We start from the raw sequence: 18808 nt of genomic DNA, 5'->3' as shown, positions 1-18808 counted from the left end.
GCTGAGCGGACTGCAAGGAGCTGCCTGTCCCAAAGGGAGGTGGTCACCAGGAGGCAGTGGTGTGAGGCAGACGTCCGGATGCCCACCCTGAGGAACTGGAAACTTCTGCTTCCGGAACAGGAAGGCGAACATGTATTAGAAGGGGCGCCAAGGCCACAGAGAAATCTGAGCGTCTACTCCAGCAGGGGCCGCCACGTGTTTTCCCAGAGAAGCTGCACGAACACAGACTCTTGCCTGTTTCCCGCACAGGGATGGCGTAGGTGGTTGTAAAACTCACACCTGGAAAGAGTCCCTGTATCTCCCCGGCCCCCGTGTAAGTGCCGCTTCTGATGTGCAGGTGCTAGGATTCTGTCTTCTTGTTTTCTTTCTCACCTGTTTACGCCGCCTCCACGTGGTCCCCGCACAGGGAGACACACACCCACAGTCGCACGCACCTGCCCACCCGAGCAGAGGCATTCCATGTGCCCCGACCCAGCCACTGTGTGATGCCAGTTCCCAGTTACGTGCCCAGGGAAGCCTGCCGGCTGCTCCGGCAGTGCCTGCACCTGTTCTAGATGTGGAAATCACCATGCCATCCTTCCCACACATCCCTGGGCCACGTTGAATCTCCACAGCTCTGCTTCGGGCTTGGAGTCTAGGGCGAGAGCTCCCTCTGGACAGGCCTGGCTGCTGGCCACTGTCCTGCTGGCATGGCCACTAGAGGGCGGCACAGTCCCACAGAAGGACCGTCCCACCCAGCTCCCTCTGGGCAGTCACTGGGAAAGTTGCAGAGGGGGGAGTCACTGGCCTTGCAGCTTACTTGTCCAGGGCCCCGGCCCCCCGACCTCGTAGCCTGCTGCAGTGAGCTGAGCCCAGGGAGGGTGTCCAGAGACCACCCGGCCTCTGCCACTCACTGGCTTTGGGGATTTGCATTCAGCCTCTCCATGCCTCAGTTGCTGCACCTGTACAATGGCAATAACTACAGTGCTCCACTTGGTGCGTCAGCCGAGACTCCGTGCTAGTAACAAGATTAGCAATAATAATAGTAGTAGTGACAATAGGGGCCAGTGCTGTGGTGTAGCGGGTAAAGCCAGCGCCTGCAGGGCTGGAATCCCATTTGGGCGCCAGTTCTAGTCCTGGTTGCTCCACTTCTGATCCAGCTCTCTGCTGTGGCCTGGGGAAGCAGTAGAAGATGGCCCAGGTGCTTGGGCCCCTGCACCTGCATGTAAGCCTGGAAGAAGCTCCTGGATCCTGGCTTCAGATTGGCCCAGCTCTGGTCATTATGGACATTTGGGGAGTGAACCAGCAGATGGAAGACTTTCTCTCTCTCTCTCTCTCTGCCTTTCAAGTAAAAAGAAATAAATCTTAAGAGAAAAGAGTAGTGACAGTAACTCCAATCTATTGAGTGCCTATGTGTCTATGCTGCACACCAGATGGCCGCTTCTCAAGTGTTCTCTCGTTCAGCCCTCGTAGCCTCCTTCTGAAGAGCCGCAGGGAACACTAACGTCAGTGATTTCATTGCCCACTCCCCTGCGTGGTCCCAGGCGCTGCTCCTTGCTCCCGCCTTCAGCCTGCACCTCACTCCTGCAGGTGCTACGATGACTCCTATTGTGCTGGCACACCTTGCATCAGCCAGTGCGGACCCCCAAGGGCTCTTCAAAAAGTTCATGGAGGGGCCTGTGTTGTGGCATAGTGAGTAAAGCCACTGCCTGTGACATCTGCTTCCTGTAGGAGTTCTGGTTTGAGTCCCGGCTGCTCTACTTCTGATCCAGCTCTCTGCTATGGCCTGGGAAAGCAGTGGAGGATGGCCCAAGTGCTATGGCACCTCCACCTGTGTGGGAGACCCGGAAGAAGCCTCTGGCTCCTGGCTTCAGCCTGGACTGGTGCTGGCCATTGTAGCCATCTGGGGTGTGAACTAGCAGATGAAAGACCTCTCTCTCTAACTCTAACTTTCAAAATAAATAAATAAATTTTCAAAATAAAGTTTGTGAAAATGTGTGAAATAAAAAAAAACTATACATGGATTTAAAAAAATTTTTTTTTTTTTTATTTTTTTGACAGGCAGAGTGGACAGTGAGAGAGAGAGACAGAGAGAAAGGTCTTCCTTTGCCGTTGGTTCACCCTCTAATGGCCGCCGCGGTAGCGCGCTGCGGCCGGCGCACCGCGCTTTTCCGATGGCAGGAACCAGGTGCTTATCCTGGTCTCCCATGGGGTGCAGAGCCCAAACACTTGGGCCATCCTCCACTGCACTCCCTGGCCACAGCAGAGAGCTGGCCTGGAAGAGGGGCAACCGGGACAGGATCGGTGCCCCGACCGGGACTAGAACCCGGTGTGCCGGCGCCGCAAGGCGGAGGATTAGCCTGTTGAGCCACGGCGCCGGCCAAAAAATTTTTTTTAAGATTTATTTGGGCTGGTGCTGTGGCTCAATAGGCTAATCCTCCACCTTGTGGCGCCGGCACACCGGGTTCTAGTCCCAGTCGGGGCACCGAATTCTGTCCCCATTGCCCCTCTTCCAGTCCAGCTCTCTGCTGTGGCCCGGGAAGGCAGTGGAGGATGGCCCAAGTGCTTGGGCCCTGCACCCCATGGGAGACCAGGAGAAGCACCTGGCTCCTGCCTTCAGATCAGCGGGGTGCGCCGGCCGCAGCAGCCATTGGAGGGTGAACCAATGGCAAAAGGAAGACCTTTCTCTCTGTCTCTCTCTCACTGTCCACTCTGTCCAAAAAAAAAAAAAAAAAGATTTCTTTATTTGAAAGGCAGAGTTACAGGTGGCAGAGAGAGAGAGAGAGGTCTTCCATCTGCTGGTTCACTCCCCAAATAGCCTCAACAGCTGGTGGTGGGCCAATTCCAAGCCAGGAGCCAGGAGCTTCTTCCGGGTCTCCCATGTCGGGTGCAGGGGCTCAAGGGCTTGGGCCATCTTCTGCTGCTTCCCCAGGCCACAGCAGAGAGCTGGATGGGAAGTGGAGCAGCCAGGACTTGAACTGGAGCCCATATGGGATATCGGCACCACAGGCTGTGGCTTTACCCACTACGCCACAGTGCTGGCCCCTGGATTTCAAAAATCTTACACCAACTAACCATCTTTTAATTCTGTTTTCCATGAATTTTTTAAAAAAAATTTTATTTGAAAGTCAGAGAGAGAAGAACAGGGATCTTCCATCATTTGATTCACTCCCCAAATGCCCGCAACAGCCAGAGCTTGGCCAGGCTGAAGCCAGGAGCCAGGAGCACTATCTGGGTCCCCTACATGGATGGCAGGGGCTCAACACTTGAGCCGTTATCTGCCAGCTCCCAGGACGCATCAGCAGGAAGGTGCATTAGAAGTGGAGGAGCTGCACTCTGATACGGGGTGAGTGACACCAAGGAGCAGCTTGACCGCCTGCCCCAGAACCCTGCCCCACAGGAGCACACGAGCAGAAAGCGGAGCTGGGATTGGTACACAGACACTCATGCAGGGTGGGGCATCCCTGGTGGCACTCTAATCTCTGCTCCGAATGTCTCTGTGAACTTTCTGATGCACCCCCTCACTTGTGGCTGTCTCCCCAGGTCTGGTGAGCCCAGGGTCAGCTCCTTTGTGTCCCTCAACTTCTGCTGCTCCTTCCGGGTGTGAGGGCCAGGAGACAATTGGTGATTTTCAATCAATGCCCCAAGGAGGGGCCCCGGGGGTCATGGGAGTCAGAAGGGCAGTGGGGTGGGGGTGGGGGTGCTGCTACAGCAGCTCCATAGACTGCAAGGTTATCCTAAAAACAGTTACGATGCTAAAATTAACAACAACCAAAAAAAGTTTAAAACCACCAGACTAGATAGTTCCCAAGGCCCCTCCTTGTCCTAAATATTTTATGAAAACCTTTCTTGAACCTATTTATATTTTTAGATAGTGCGTTCAATTTGCCTTTTTCCTGCTGGGTGCATTTTTCTTCTTTTTTTAATCCCATCTCCCTCCAGTTTCAGGCGCTCCCCAGCCCCCAGCCCCGCCTTGGCACTCCCGGATGGACTGTTCATTCTCCCTCACACCTGCTCCTGCCACTCTTTTACGACCCTGCTGGCTGCCGGCTTGTTCCTCCTGCACTGGCGCCTTCCCCGCTGCACCCAGACCGCTCCCTCTGGGACTTTGCACGCGACCACCCTCTAACACGATCTCTCTGCTGCTTCTGAGATCAGATCTGTGATATTTCTCAAAGAAAGCAGCTACTGGAAGACCACAGGGTGTCCCGGGGCCAGGTCGCTGGGGTCAGGCGGAAGTGATTTTGTCATTAACAAATGCGAGAGGCGAGAGCTGCTCTGTGATGGGAGAAAGAGCCTAAGGAACAAAGGTGCCCTTTCTCATCGTCTTCTGCTCTGAGCTCCCAGCTTTCCTCTTTTGAAAGCAGACATCAATCCATTTTATCTTAATAAAGTCCCCGTTTTATGCAGTTTTCAAGGTGCATCAGAAGGGAGGAGTGTTGACCCCCATGCTCTTCTGCTGGGGGACAAAGCGGTGTGGGGTGAAGCACGGGGGCCGGAATAAACTCTCTCCCAGTCTGATCCACAGCCCAGCTCCGAAGGCGAGCCAGACCTGAACACAGGAACCTGCGCTGGTGTCCCCAGCTGCTGGAAGACCCAGCACCTTCACCACCATGGCCTCCCTTCCTCTGCATACAAATGGGATAATCAATCAGTCAGCGTCAGCCAATCAATAATCAATCAATCCAGGACCTCACAGTGTTTCGGAGCGTACCGAAAGCTCGGTCCCTGTCCGTGGTGCTGAGTCAGAGCCACCAGCCCAGGGTCTGAGGGGAAAGGGAAGAGAAGGTCTAATGTGTTGATAGATGAGGGGGTAGCAGACTGCTGCGGCTCAAGACCACATCCTGGTTTGTGAGGATGGCCTGGGTTTTGTTTTTGTTGATTTATTTATTTGAAAGGCAGAGTTAGAGAGAAGAAGAGAGAGAGGGAGGGAGAGAGAGAGAGAGACCTTCCATCTGCTGGTTTTGCCCCTAAATGGCCACAATGGCCAGGGCTGGGGCCAGCCAGAAGCTGGGAGCCAGGAGTTTCATTTGGGTCTCCCATATGGGCAGCAGGGGCCAAAGCACTTGGGCCATCTTCTGCTGCTCTCCCAGACACACTAGCAGTGAGCTGGAATGGAAGTGGAGCAGCCAGGATTCAAACCGGCACCCATAAGGGAGGCTGGCTTTGCCGATGGTGGCTTAACCTGGTGTGCCACAATGCCAGCCTCCCCCTTTGCATTTTGTTATGACAGAGTTAAACCTCCAGCCGCGCTGGCTGGGGAGGGCCAGATTGCTCTGCGGCCACAGCTGACTTTCTCGAGGCCAGGTTCTGGAATGCACAAGCAAGCATTATTTATCCATCTGAACAGACTCCGTAGTCGGTCATGAGCCCAGTAGTTTGCTTTTATTTATTAGAATGTTAAAAGGAAAAGAAAGATCTATTTGGTGAGGTTTCAGTGGAGGAAAACAAAGCACCTGCCTCTAACTCCAGCTCTGGATAAGCAAGACAAAGCACAGCTGAGGGCGAGTCAGCCCAGCTCCCAGCGCTGCTCTGAGACAGGCCCAACGGCAGAAGAGGAGGGGGCAGGAAAAAGCCTGGGGCCTCAAGGCCACACCTGGGCCGTGGGCAGTGGGCACAGTTATAACCCTGCTGGGGCGCCCACATCCCATATCCGAGTGCCTGTTTGAGTCCCAACTATACTCCCAATTCCTGCTTCCTGCTAGTGCCCACCCTGGGGGCACCCGGTGATGGCTCAAGCACTTGGGCTCCTGCCACCCATGTGGGAGACCCAGATGGAGTTCATGGCTCCTGGCTTTAGCCTGACCCCGCCCTGGCTGTTTCAAGCATTTAGGGAGCAAGTCAGTGGATGGAAGTATTCTCTCTCTCTCTCTCTCTCTCTCTCTCTCTGCCTCTCTGCACTTCAAAAACAACCCAGAGTGTCCCCTCAAGGCTGTGCACAGGACCCTCTGGCCACACAGCTGGCACTCAGCTCTGAACTCACCAACCTCTTGTCCCCCAGTGTCTCCCCTGCAACATGCAGCTGCCTCCCCACTTGGCCAACCTCTTGCCCCCAGTTCCACCACCACTCAGCTCCCCCTCAGCCCTGCCTCTCCCTGGTGGTCATCCCTAGATCTCCTAGTGGAAGCCAGGACCCAGCCCCAGCCCCTTTTCCTTTGGGGACTGGGATCGCAATCTCAGCAGGGAATTCTCTCTCTCTTTTAAAAAAGATTTATTTATTTATTGGAAAGGCACAGTTATAGAGAAGCAGAGGCAGAGAAAGAGAGAGAGAGGGAGAGAGAGAAATTTTCCATCCGCTGGTTCACTCCCCAGTTGGCCACAACAGCCAGAGCTGGGCTGATTGAAAGCCAGGAACCAGGAGCTTCTTTGGGGTCTCCCACATGAGTGTAGAGACCCAAGGACTTGGGCCATCTTCTACTGCTTTCCCAGGCCACAGCAGAGAGCTGGATCAGAAGTGGAGCAGCTGGGTCTCGAACTGGCACCCATATGGGATGCTGGCAATGCAGGCTGTGGCTTTACCTGCTACGCCCCAGCGCCCGTCCCACGGGTAGTTCTCTTACGAGCCTTCTGCTGGTCTCACTGAGCGCCGTGTCTGCCCACCCCACAGTATTCCCAGCATCCAGCGTGGTGCCCACACCAGATGCCCAGTGAGTGTTGAGTACATGAGAGCATCAGCCAAGGAGTCTCCCTGAGCAGCCGGACCACAGGGGCAGAGCGGGAGTGAAGCGAAAAGTGATGGCAGGCAGGAAGGGGCGTGTCCCGGTCACCTCAAGGGTGGCCACGGAGGCTGCGGGCCAGGGAGGAAGAGGAGGGCCAGGGAGGAAGAGGAGGGCCAGGGAGGAAGAGGAGGGCCAGGGAGGGGCCTTTCCACAGCAAGGGCCTGTAAGTGACCTGTTCCATCGGCCTTATTTTCTAAAAAGTTTTATGTTTTGATTTGAGAGGCAGAGCTACAGACAGAGAGGGAGAGACAGAGAGAGAGGTCTTCCATCTGCTGGTTCATGCCCCACATGGCCACAACGGCCGGAGTTGAACCAATCCAAAGCCAAGAGCTCGGAGCTTCTTTGGGGTCTCCCAGGAGAACACAGGGGCCCAAGGACTCGGGCCATCTTCCACTGCTTTCCCAGGCCATTAGCAGGAAACTGGATCAGAAGAGGAACAGCCAGGACACGAACCAGCGCCCATATGGGATTCCGCCACCGCAGACAGAGGCTTGACCTACTACACCACAGCGCCGGGCCCCCCATCGGCATTATTTAGCACCTACTGTGTGCCAGGCCCTGGTTCCTGGGAGCGTTGGCTACAGCTGTAAACAAAGGCCCTGCCCCCTCCAGGCCCGAGAGGAAGACGGGAAACAAGGAGCCATCCGTTCAGCCAGGGGTGGACACTTGGGTTTCTCCGGCTTTTAGCTTTTACAAAAGAAAAACAAGTGACCCAGCAGCCACGGCTGTGGCTTCGCGAGTCACAGGAGCGGACGGAGCGAGGGAGCCAGGTCGGGAGTGAGCGCGCCTCCCAGGACGTCATTGCCTCAAACCCCAGAAGCTGCGAGCCGACCTCTCCTGGCGGTGGCTGCTCCGCCTGCCTGGGTCCTCACGGGGCTTCGCACAGTCCTGGGCGGAGACATCGGCAGGGCTGGGAGGGAAGGACCTGCTCTGGGCCTCTCCGGCAGCCACAGGCTCTCCCCGGCGCCCCCCCACTGCCTCCCCCGCACCCTCCCACTGCCTCCCCCACACCCCCCACTGCCTCCCCCACACCCCCCACTGCCTCCCCCGTGCCCCCCACTGCTTCCCCCATGCCCCCCCTCTGCCTCCTCCACACCCCCCACACTGCCTCCCCCACTGCCTCCCCCGCACCCCCCTCTGCCTCCTCCACACCCCCCACACTGCCTCCCCCACTGCCTCCCCCGCACCCCCCACTGCCTCCCCTCCATGTGGGTCTGCACCTGCGTCCTCTCCTCTCTTTCAGGGGACACTGGTCACACTGGGCTGGAGCCGCCGTACCAGCCTCCTCTAAGCTTACGCCCTCTGCTAAGACCGTGTCTCCTAACACGGCCACATTCCGAGGTCCTGGGGCTCCAGACTCCCTTGTCCGGATGTTCGGAAGGACGCGGTCCAGCTCCTGAGGAAGTAACACCTTGACATTGTAGGGCACCCAAGACTCCATCTTGAGAAAGCACGTGAGACTCTGGGCTGAAACCGTGACCTGAAACAGATGGTGACAGTCCAGTGCACCCCGCTCGGCAGAGCACAGAAACTCCCTAGCAAGATCGCTCAAGCCTGAAACAGATAGGCTGCGCCTAGATTAATGTTAAGGTTGCAATTTGGGCCGGCACTGTGGCATAGCGGGTAAAGCCGACGCCTGCAGTGCCGGCATTCCATACAGGCATGGTTCAGGTCCCGGCTGCTCCACTTCCAATCCAGCTCTCTGCTATGGCCTGGGAAAGCAGTAGAAGATGGCCCAAGTGCTTGTGGAAGATGCAGAAAAATCTGGCTTTTGGCTTTGGATTGGCGCAGCTCTGACCGTTGTGGCCATGGGGAATGAACTGGCGCATGGAAGACCTCTCTCTATGTAACTCTGACTTTCAAATAAATAAATAAATAAATCTTTATCTGCAGTAAAAGCACTGGCCTCCTTGCTTTTAATTTTTTAAAAAATTATATAAAGGGAATAAATTTCATGTATCAACTGGGCTTTTTTTTTTTTTTAAAGATTTATTTTATTTATTTGAAAGGCAGAGTTACACAGAGACAAAGAGAAAGGTCTTCCATTTGCTGGTTCACTCCCTAAATGGCCAAAATGGCTAGAGCTTGACTGATCAGAAGCCAAGAGCCAGGAGCTTCTTCCGGATCTCCTACGGGGATGCAGGAGCCCAAGGACTTGGACCATCTTCCACTGCTTTCCAAGTGCATTAGCAGGGAGCTGGATTGGAAGTGGAGCAGCTGGGATGCCGGCACTGCGAGCGGAGGCTTAGCCTACTGCGCCACAGCACCAGCCCCTGTCAAGTGGTTTGTAAAACCCACTTTCATATTGAAAGGTACAAGTCGGGAAGCCCAGAGAGGAGCAGAGAGAGTGCTGGAGGTGCGACGACTGCTGAGCGACACTCATCACGGTCTGCAGCGGGCCTGGCAGGAGCTGCTGCGCGCACCCCAACTCAATTCCCTCAATACACACGTCCTGGGCACCCACGGAGCCACGCGTGGCTCTGGGCCAAGAGCAGAACGGACAGTGCTGAGCGCAGGGGCTTCCGGCATAGCTGGTCAGGAAGCTGGAGTGAGGCTGGCGGCCTGGGAGAGATTCTGAGGCCAGGTGAGCCCCGTGGGAAGGGGGCTGTGAGCCCTTGGTGACGACAGCCAGCAGGACAGGGCCCCTCGGGGGACTACCCTGGCTTAGGGCCGTCATCCCAGTGTGATCGCTACAAGTACCCCTCTCCCTGTTGGGCACCGTGGCCCCAAGGTTGGGGGGGTGGGATAAGGTACCTTCCCCTGCCCTGTGCAGCCCGGGGGAGCGATGTGACATACAAAGCCCCCACAGAGCCTGGATGGCCCAAGTATCTTCCTGTTAACTCAAACCCTTGAGACCAGGCACCAAAGTTAGATTTTCCTAGATTCAAAAATTAATTTTGTTGATTGTATTCTTTAGATCCAAACTTGAAGATGTCTGTCTCGGGGGGCAGAATCCAATAAATTATAAATCGAAAGCATTATTTTGAGCATCGTGTCACAGGGAAGGAATTATGAACTGTGCATGGGGGATTGGCTAAAAAAAATCAGGGAGAAAATGTAAAACATGCTTTTGATTTATAGTCTCTTCTTAAAAATTAACATTTGTTGCTTTTAAAAAATTGATCACCTGCTCCGTGCCAGCGCCTATGCTGGGTACTAGCACATCACAGTTAATTCTTTGAAAAGTCATCTGTGTTATGCATTTTTTATCAAAGAGGAGCCCAGCAGGCTTGGAGGAGGAAGTGGGTGAGTTGGGATGGGAGACCCGGTCTTTCTTATACACCATGCAGCTGCTGGAGCCCGGTGGGAGCCTTGCCTTCCCTGGACACGCCAAGTAGAGAAGCCGTCATTGCCCAGGTGCAAAGGACTTTGGGGCTCCTTGTCTCATCCCCTGTCTGTGCCTGTGTGGTAACAATAACCCCTGACACCTGGGACGGACCTGCCCCTGGCCAACTTCACTCATTTGTCAGGTGCGACTTCATTCATTCAGGCACTGGGTACTGGAGACTCAGGGTGCACGAGAGAGGTGCAGGCCCCAACCCCAGGGAGCTCAGGACAATTAAACAGAGAGCCCCCACCTGGAGGAGTGCGGGGATGCACAATGCACAGGGGTCACAGGGCACACAGCCTAACCTGGGAGAGCTTCCTGGAGGAGGTGACGTGAAATTGAGACCTAAAAGCTGGATAAGATACAGCCAGGCGCAAAGGAGCAGGAGAGTACTGCATAGCAGAGGCACAGGCTGGAGTGAGAGGGCATGGAAGCTTTCAGAAGCAGAGAGGAAATCTGGCTGGGGTGTGGAGTGCAAGCATGAGTAACAGGAAATGGGGCCGGTGCTGTGGCGCAGCGGGTAAAGCCGCCCTCTGTGGTGCCAGCATCCCATACGGGCGCCGGTTCGAGTCCTGGCTGCTTCTCTTCTGATCCAGCTCTCTGCTGTGGTCTGGGAAATCAGTGGAAGACGGCCCAAGTCCTTGGGCCCCTGCACCCATGTGGGAGACCTGGAAGAAGCTCCTGGCTCCTGGCTTCGGATCAGTGCAGCTCTGGCTGTGGTGGCCATTTGGGGAGTGAAACAGTAGATGGAAGACCTCTCTCTCTCTCTCTCTCCGTCTCTACCTCTTTCTGTAACTCTTTCAAATAAATAAATAAATAAATATTTTAAAAAAGAGTAACAGGAAATAAGATTGGAAATGTTATAATTAATTATTTAAAAGGTGGGATGGGAGTGAGAGAGAGAGAGAGAGAGAGAGAGAGAGATCAATGCCATGTGTCAATTATCCCCCAAACGCCCACAGTAGCAAGGGCTAAGCCAGGCTGAAACTTGGGGCCAGGAGCTCAGTCCACATATCCCACGTGCATGGCAGGGCTGCAAGCGCTTGAACTACTACCTGCTGCTGCCCAGGTGTGCGTTGGCGGGAAGCCATTGTGCCAAGTGCCCACCCCAGATGTTACTTTATTTTAAAAACATCTATTTATTTATTTGAAAGGTAGAGCAATTGTGGGGGGAGAGAGAGAGAGAGAGAGAGAGAGAGGTCTTCCATTGGCTGGTTCACTCCCCAAATGGCTGCAACAGCCTGGGCTGGGTCAGGCCGAAGCCAGGAGCTCCATTCGGGTCTCCTGTGTGGGTAGCGGGGGCCCAAGTATCTGGGCATCTTCTGCTGCCTTCCCAGGTGCATTAGCAGGGAACTGGATCAGAAGAAGAGCTGCCGGGACTTGAACTGGTGCTCTAACACGGGTTGCTTGTGTAGTAGATGGTGACTTAACGTGCACGCCCAATGTCAGCCCCCGCTGAGATGTTACGTAACTGCCTGAATCACCAGGCCCTTACAACGCGTCAGGGCACCCGTGGTCTCCTGCCTCCATCCTGCAGCCTGGAGGAAGCACAGCCGTGCCCTTTTCAGACGGAGTCCAGAGGTGGTGGAGCTCACGCAGACTCAGCTCAGGCCGCCTCAGCCCAGAGCCTGCAGTCTGCACGGGGCTGTGGGTGCACAGCTCTGGGAGCACACTCCGCCGTCAGCTGCTGCCCTGTGCCCGGTCCCCCTCCAGTCTGGCAGGTGGCCTCGGTGAGCTCTGTCCGGGCTGCCGCTCAACCCTCTGGGATGGTGTCAGCCCCTCTGTCCTACAGAGCCACCACTGCACAAAGACGCATGGACCCTTCCTGCCTCCCCTCCCACTTCTGCCTGGAAGCCAGTGGGGACACTGCTGCCCCATCGATTGGGGTCTCTCCAGGGTCCTGCCTTTCTTCCCTGCCTTTCTCTATAGCCAGGAGACCCCCCCACACACACCAGCAGGGCAGCCAGTACGCAAAGGTGACCCCAGGCTCCCTCGAGAGAGGACTGTTCCGAACAAAGGCGTGACCGACGAATAGGCGTGCCGGCAGGGGATGCAATCAATATTCCCAAGACCGGCAGCAAGCAGGAGGCCGGGGTGAGGGGCTGCAAAGGCTCGGCTCCCCGCTGCTCCACAGCCAAGCCCAAGGGCACCGGCAGGGGGACAGGAAAGGGGCAGGTGTCAGACTGCGGATCTCTGAGCTCTGCTGTGCTGAGCACAGATCCACTGTGCAGCCTTGGGCGTATCTCTACCTCTCTGGGCTGCAGAAGATGAAACAGGAAAAAGTTGACAGAACGTGGATTCCCAGGTTTGAAAGGCTTTGGTCTTTCGCCCAGGTCTCCCTGCTGTGAAGCAGAGGGGCTGGTGCCCACCCCAAGCCTGAGGCCCCAGCCCAGGCTGTCCCCGGCCAGGCTGTGTGAAGCCACCTCCGTGAGCTGCCTTGCCCTGCACCCCCAGCTAAGGGCCTGATCTCTCCCTGGGCTCACAGACTCTGGGCCACTCTCCCCGTGCCCTAACCAGTCTGGGGCCGGCGCCAGAGAAGCAGGGACAGACAGCTCGTGTACCTGAGAGCTGCTGAGATGGCTCGAATGAGCTGATATCCTCCATGTGCCCACACTGTCTCACCCACTCCTTCCTGCAGCAACCCCCCAGAGAGCTCTGTCCACATCTCTCCCTTGCTCCCTCTGCCTCCTTCCCCTGTGGCCCGGCACGGTGTGGCTGCCACTCCTCTCGGGTGTGACAGATCATCTTTGATGGCAGACACCTCTGTCTGTCGGCTTCACCACACCCAGGCAATAATAGAGCCTACACTGTAGAACACTTATATACGTGAAGGCCTGCATCACCCCTGCTTTGGATGGACAGCTGGGAGAAGCACCAGCTCCTGGCGGGTGTGGGGCAGTGGAGAAAGCCTGGCCTAGGTAGGGCAAGGTGTGTGAGGGTGTGGGGCCTCCATTGGCCATTCAGTGCCCCTCCCTGCCATTGTGAGGATGGTAGCACCTCAGGGCAGGTGGCGTTACTCCCTGTGGTAGGTTAGAAACGGGGAGGGTATATGCCAGCGTTGTGGTGTAGCTGGTTAAGTCGCTCTGCTTCTGATCCAGCTCCCTGCTAACGTGCCTGGGAAGGCAGCAGGCGATGGCCTGTCACTCATGTGGGAGAACTGCATGGAGTTCCTGGCTCCTGGCTTTAACCTTGCTCAAATCTGGCTGTTGTGACCGCTTGAAGAGTGAGCCAGTAGATGGAAGATCCCTCTCCCTCTCCCTCTCCCTCTCCCTCTCCCTCTCCCTCTCCCTCTCCCTCTGTACCTGTCTCTGTCTCTCCGTAACTCTGATTTTCAAATAAATACATAAATCTTTATAAAGAAAAAAAAAAAAAAAAAAACCCACAGCGTATGGGGTGACTCTGTCCAAGGTGCTGAGCAGCTTAAGCCACTGGCCCTGTCCCTACTCAGCTCTTCCACACTCCCAGAGCCCGGGGAACAGGCCACTTTATGGGGTGCTCATGGGACTGACTTCCTGGCTGAGGATAAAGGACCCTGGGCCCTGGGAACCCCCTTATTTCCTCACTCTGGGGTTTGGGTTCTCAGCCAAGTGTTCACACTGATTGGATGGGGCAGGCACGAGACCCAAGCAGGACCAATTGGACTGCCTCCCTCAGGTACCTAGAAGGGGGACCGAGAAGGGACAGAGGATTTCCTTGGGGCTGCCTGATGACTGCTCACTTTTTTCGCTGTGACTTTGCAAATACAGAAGGAATGGAGAGGCCCCTCCCAGGGAGGCGGTGAAGGGAGGGGCCAGTTCTGAGACCTGGGATTCTGCCCCATCCAGAGGCCCGGCTACCTGCAGCTGCTGGGTTGTGGGGGACACCCCAGTAGCCTACAGTGTCCCCCTGCCCACAGGGGCCTGCTCTTCACCTGAACAGCCCCTCCTGGTGCGTCTCTGCCTTTCCCCACTGTTTTACAAAAGTCACCGTCTTAGAGACAGCTCCTTGCTCTGAGACACAGAGGGTTAAATGCTTGCCCCCAGAGCTTGGGGGCCCCAGAGGGGCCAGGGGGACTATAGAGGAAGGGGTGCCCAGGAAGGAGGTGGGCAGAGGCTATAACTGGGAGCTACACCCCTGCCACAGAGCAAGGGAGAGCAAGCACGTTGCTGCGAGCCCAGCCTTGCTGAGCCAGCACTCCCACTGATTCTGATGTCTCAGGGGACTCGGCAAGAGAGCTCCGGCTGCCCCGAGCTCCTTGCCTGGGGCTCGCGCTGTTTGCTGTGTCACTCCAGCCGCCCCTGGCTCCTCCTGGGACTGGGGATCCACAGAATGGCAGCCAGGAGAAGACAGCCAGTCGGTGGGGTCTGCAGTAGGCTGAGGAGGTCCCTGGCCCCGTATCATTGTGACAAACCTCTCTGGGATGGCAGGGCTGGGCCAGAGAACCGGGAAGCGAGGCCTCTTGTCCATGGCTGTCACGTTGCAGCCCGTTTATCACCCCCTTTCCTCCTGCCTGCTCCCCCTCCTCTCCCTCTGTCTCCCTACCCCTTCCCTTGATGCTTGGTTGGAGCAAACCACCTTTCAAAGGAGGATCAATGCAGGGAGAGGGATTTTTTTCAAAAGTAACGAGGTTCTTTAATTAAACTCCACCTAAGCTCCTAAATCCGGGGAGCTTTCCTGGCTCATTGAAAGTTGAGCTCTGTCCTCGACCTTGAGGCGCAGACAACCTCTGACCTGGGGGCTGTGGGGCTCCCGTCCTCCCTTACCAGCTCAGCCCCACTCACCTGCCCTGCCTGCCGCTCTGCTCACCTCTGCAGCTCCGTCCCTAGGGGAGCTTCCTGTTTGCTGCAACCAGGGGCAGAGTGTCCCTGGCCTTCCAGGAAGCCACAGTCTGGTGCTGGAAGGAGATGGGAAGGGGGGTGCCAGCTCATGTAGGTCATAGACTGTGAGCCTGCAAGGGCTCAGGGGGCCACGAGGACCCCGTCTCCCCCACTTCCCAGAGAAAGGGGCTCTCCAAGGCCGCCAAGTGGGTGGGTAGCGGGGGACTAATTCGTCAGTCGCAGAGTTGAGCTGCTGTATCCTTGCAGAGTGCTTGAGCTCCAGGCATCCCACTGGGTCCTGTGGTCCCCCTTATCATAATGACCCCACAAAGTGGGTGCTCTCCTGGTGCAGGTGAGAAAACCAAGGCTCTTAGAGGTTGTGTCAATTTCCCAAGGTCACTGGGTAGTGAGAGCCAGAGAGAGAGAGAGAGCAGGACCAGAACCCAAGGCTGTTAGATTCAGGCAAGCCATTCCTGAAGGCTGCCCTACCCAGCCTTCTGGACTGGGAGCAAGCAGGTGCCCAGTGTGAGAGCCCAGTCGGCATCCACGAAGGTGCCAGCCCTGGGATCCCAAGCTGGCCTCAGCTCCCTCCCCTCCCTGGACAAGGTCAGAGAGTGCCCGCAGTTCCCCGTGGAGCAGCAAGATGGCATACGGCTGTGGGGGTGCCTGCAGCCTTGGGCCTCAGCCACTGGGCCCGTGCCAGCCTCACTGCGGGCATCATTTGAGAATGTCGGCAAAGCCTGCACTCCCTGAAGCTGCCTCGCAGGCTCTCTGTGCCAGTCTTCTTGTGGCACATCCACTCTGTGCCCGATAGGCTTTGGTGCTGACCCTCGTCCTTGGAGTGCCTGCAAATCCAGCCCAAGACGCACAACGGCCCTTTTAGAACCCGGGAGCTCTGATGAGGTGGCCCAGCAGAGGCTTGTGAGCCCATCCCATCCATGCTGCCCGTGTGCACATGGAGACCCCTGGCCTTTGAGATGGGGTGGCCCAGGACCACTCTCCACCGTCCGCCAGGTCCTGTGCAGGGCAGGACCACGGACAGCTCCCAGGACCCTGCCCTTATCCATTTGAGGCCTGGGTTCCTGACGAATCGTGTGCTCAGTCCCTGCCCCCGCCCCCTGCCCACTGGGCACCAGTGCAGCCATAGAACCGTGGGGCTGACCCTCCAAGAGCCAGGCCCCTTCCCCCGGGAAAAGTAGTAGCCGTGGCCAGACTATGGGAAAAGAGATGGACCCCCAAAACTGGACAGAGACCAAAACAAAAGGAGGAGTCAGCCCCTCACAGCCTCGAACAAGAAGGAATCGGAGGCCAAAGGCTGGGCCATGGCACAAGTGGATGCCCCCTCCTCCTCTGCTTCCTGCCTGCCACTCCCTGGTCTCCGTCCCTTCCAGGAGCCGCCTCTGGTTGTCTGGGACACACCCCCCGTGAGGCCTCTCCCTTGTCCCAGGGGCACTGTTCCCACCCACCCTGGCGTGGTTGTGCCCTTGTTACCCATCTCTTCTGCCACACCAGCTGTGCGACAAGGACATGGGCTGCGTCTGCCTCTCTCCCGCCCGGGGCCTGGCCCAGAAGCGGTGCTTGAGCAGGGGGCTCTTGAATTCAAGAGTGAGCCGATGAGGTGGTACAGCAGCCCCAGAAGGCAGCTGGGGGCCCGAGCTCCGGAAGCTCTCGGAGCCCCCCTAGCAAGGGGAGGCCTCCGACCTAGGGCGGCCATTACAACACTCCTAGGGGAGCAACCCCCTCTGGGCTGGTGGGAGACAAAGCTGATAACATAGCCCAGATGCTGGGGTGCCCACCCCTCTGCCCCAGCTAGTTTGAGCTTTTCCTGGGGTCTGTGGGGGCAGAGGAATGCAGGGGGTTCTAGAAGCTGGAGAAGGTGAGGCCCCTCTCCATACCTTGCCCTGGGGGCTTCTGATCTCCACATTTGCATTGATTGAAGCCCCCAGCTGCGGCCGCTCTGTCACAGTAGCGGTAGGGGCAGAGGTCAGACCTTTTCTGCATTTGCTACCTTCCCTTTACTTACGTTTTATAGGGTCCTGCCGTGGATCCCCCTGCCTTCACAGGAGAGCCCAGCCCGGCGCCGGGACACCGCCTCGTGCCTCTAAGCCCCATTTCCTCACCGACTGGGGGGAAGAGCACCGGCCACCTGGAGCCCTTGTGGTTGTACGAGCCACAGAGGGTGTAGGGCACACCTAGCTCACTATAAGGACCGAGCCTGGGGCCAGTGCTGTGGTGTAGCAGGTAAAGCCAGCACCTGCAGTGCCGGCATCCCATATGGGCACCGGTTTGAGACCCGGCTGCTCCACATCTGATCCAGCTCTCTGCTGTGGCCTGGGAAAGCAGTGGAAGATGGCCCAAGTCCTTGGGCCTCTTCACCCACGTGGGAGACCCAGAAGAAGCTCCTGGCTCCTGGCTTCTGATCAGTGCAGCTCCGGCCATTGCAGTCAATTGGGGAGTGAACCAGCGGATCGAAGACCTTGCTCTGCCTCTCCTCTCTCTGTGTAACCCTGACTTTCAAATAAACAAATAGGCCGGTGCCACAGCTCACTAGGCTAATCCTCCGCCTGCGGCGCCGGCACACCGGGTTCTAGTCCCGGTCGGGGCACCGATCCTGTCCCGGTTGCCCCTCTTCCAGGCCAGCTCTCTGCTGTGGCCCGGGAAGGCAGTGGAGGATGGCCCAAGTGCTTGGGCCCTGCACCCCATGGGAGACCAGGAGAAGCACCTGGCTCCTGCCATCGGAACAGCGCGGTGCGCCGGCCACGGCAGCCATTGGAGGGTGAACCAACGGCAAAAAGGAAGACCTTTCTCTCTGTCTCTCTCTCACTGTCCACTCTGCCTGTCAAAAATAATAATAAAAAAAATAAATCTTTAAAAAAAATCCAGTTTGCGCCTTTTTCTCAGCAAGTGGGAGAATTGGACCACAGTGGGCCCAGTTCCTCCCCTGCAGGCAGATGGCACTCAGGAGCAGCTGCCTTTTCAGAGTGGGACTGGCCTCCAGTTTGCCACAGTCCCCACCACTCCCTATCACCCACCCCTCCTGTTTCTCTTATTTGCATGAGCTGGGCTGCCTGCTTTGGGGTGAAGCTTGTGAGTGGGGTTCTGTGCTCTCAGATTCTCCATCTTTGCATTGGGGATCTTGCATTCCTGCAACAGGCCATGTCTCTGGAGTGCTTCCCGTAATTACCTTAAACATAAGGAAGTCCAACTTGCATACTGTCTGATCCCAGAAGGCCGTTGTTCCCTACACCGAGTGGCCCTGGGGGCCCTGCTGCTTCAGTTCCGGCAGCTCCTTCCACACACCCTCCGCCCTGCTCCCTGGTGGGTGGCCTCTTGCCTAGTCACGCCCTCTGCAGAGCCTGGGTCTCCCCAGGGTCCCTCTCACCCTCCCCAGCTATCAGCAGGGGAGGAAACAACCTGGAAGAAAACAACCCAGGCTTTTCAGGAAGGAGCCGCACCTGAGGGTAACAGCCCCGGGGAGCTGACCCGTGGCCAGGTGCAGGAAACGTGCAACGCTGAAATGTCTCCTGCAGGGGGCTGCTTAATTTTAATAGACTTTTTAAATCAAGTTTTTAAAAATTTGAAATGAGAGAAGAGAGGGGAGAGCAGAGAGGGGAGAGAGAAGGGGGAGGCGGGAGGGGGGAGAGGGGAGAGGGGAGAGGAGAGAGGGGAGAGGGGAGAGGGAGAGGGAGAGGGGAGGGGGAGAGGGAGAGAGAGAGTCTTCCACTATTGGTTTACTCCCGATTGCCTACAATGCCCAGGGTTGGGCCAGGCCAAAGTCTGACGTGAGGACTCAACCCACGACTCCCACAGAGAGAGCGGGGACCCAGCTGCTTGAGCCACTGTCACTTGCTGCCACCCAGGGTTTACATTAGCAGGAAGTTGGAACCAGGTGCCGGAACCCAGGCCCTCTGATACGAGACGCAGGAGTCCCACAGGGGTCTTAGCCGCCATGCCCAAAGCCACCAATAAACTATTCTGGGAGCAGC

This window comes from Lepus europaeus, chromosome 12 (assembly GCF_033115175.1).
Source record: "Lepus europaeus isolate LE1 chromosome 12, mLepTim1.pri, whole genome shotgun sequence".
NCBI lineage: Eukaryota > Metazoa > Chordata > Mammalia > Lagomorpha > Leporidae > Lepus > Lepus europaeus.
Note: the sequence above shows the minus strand (reverse complement) of the source record.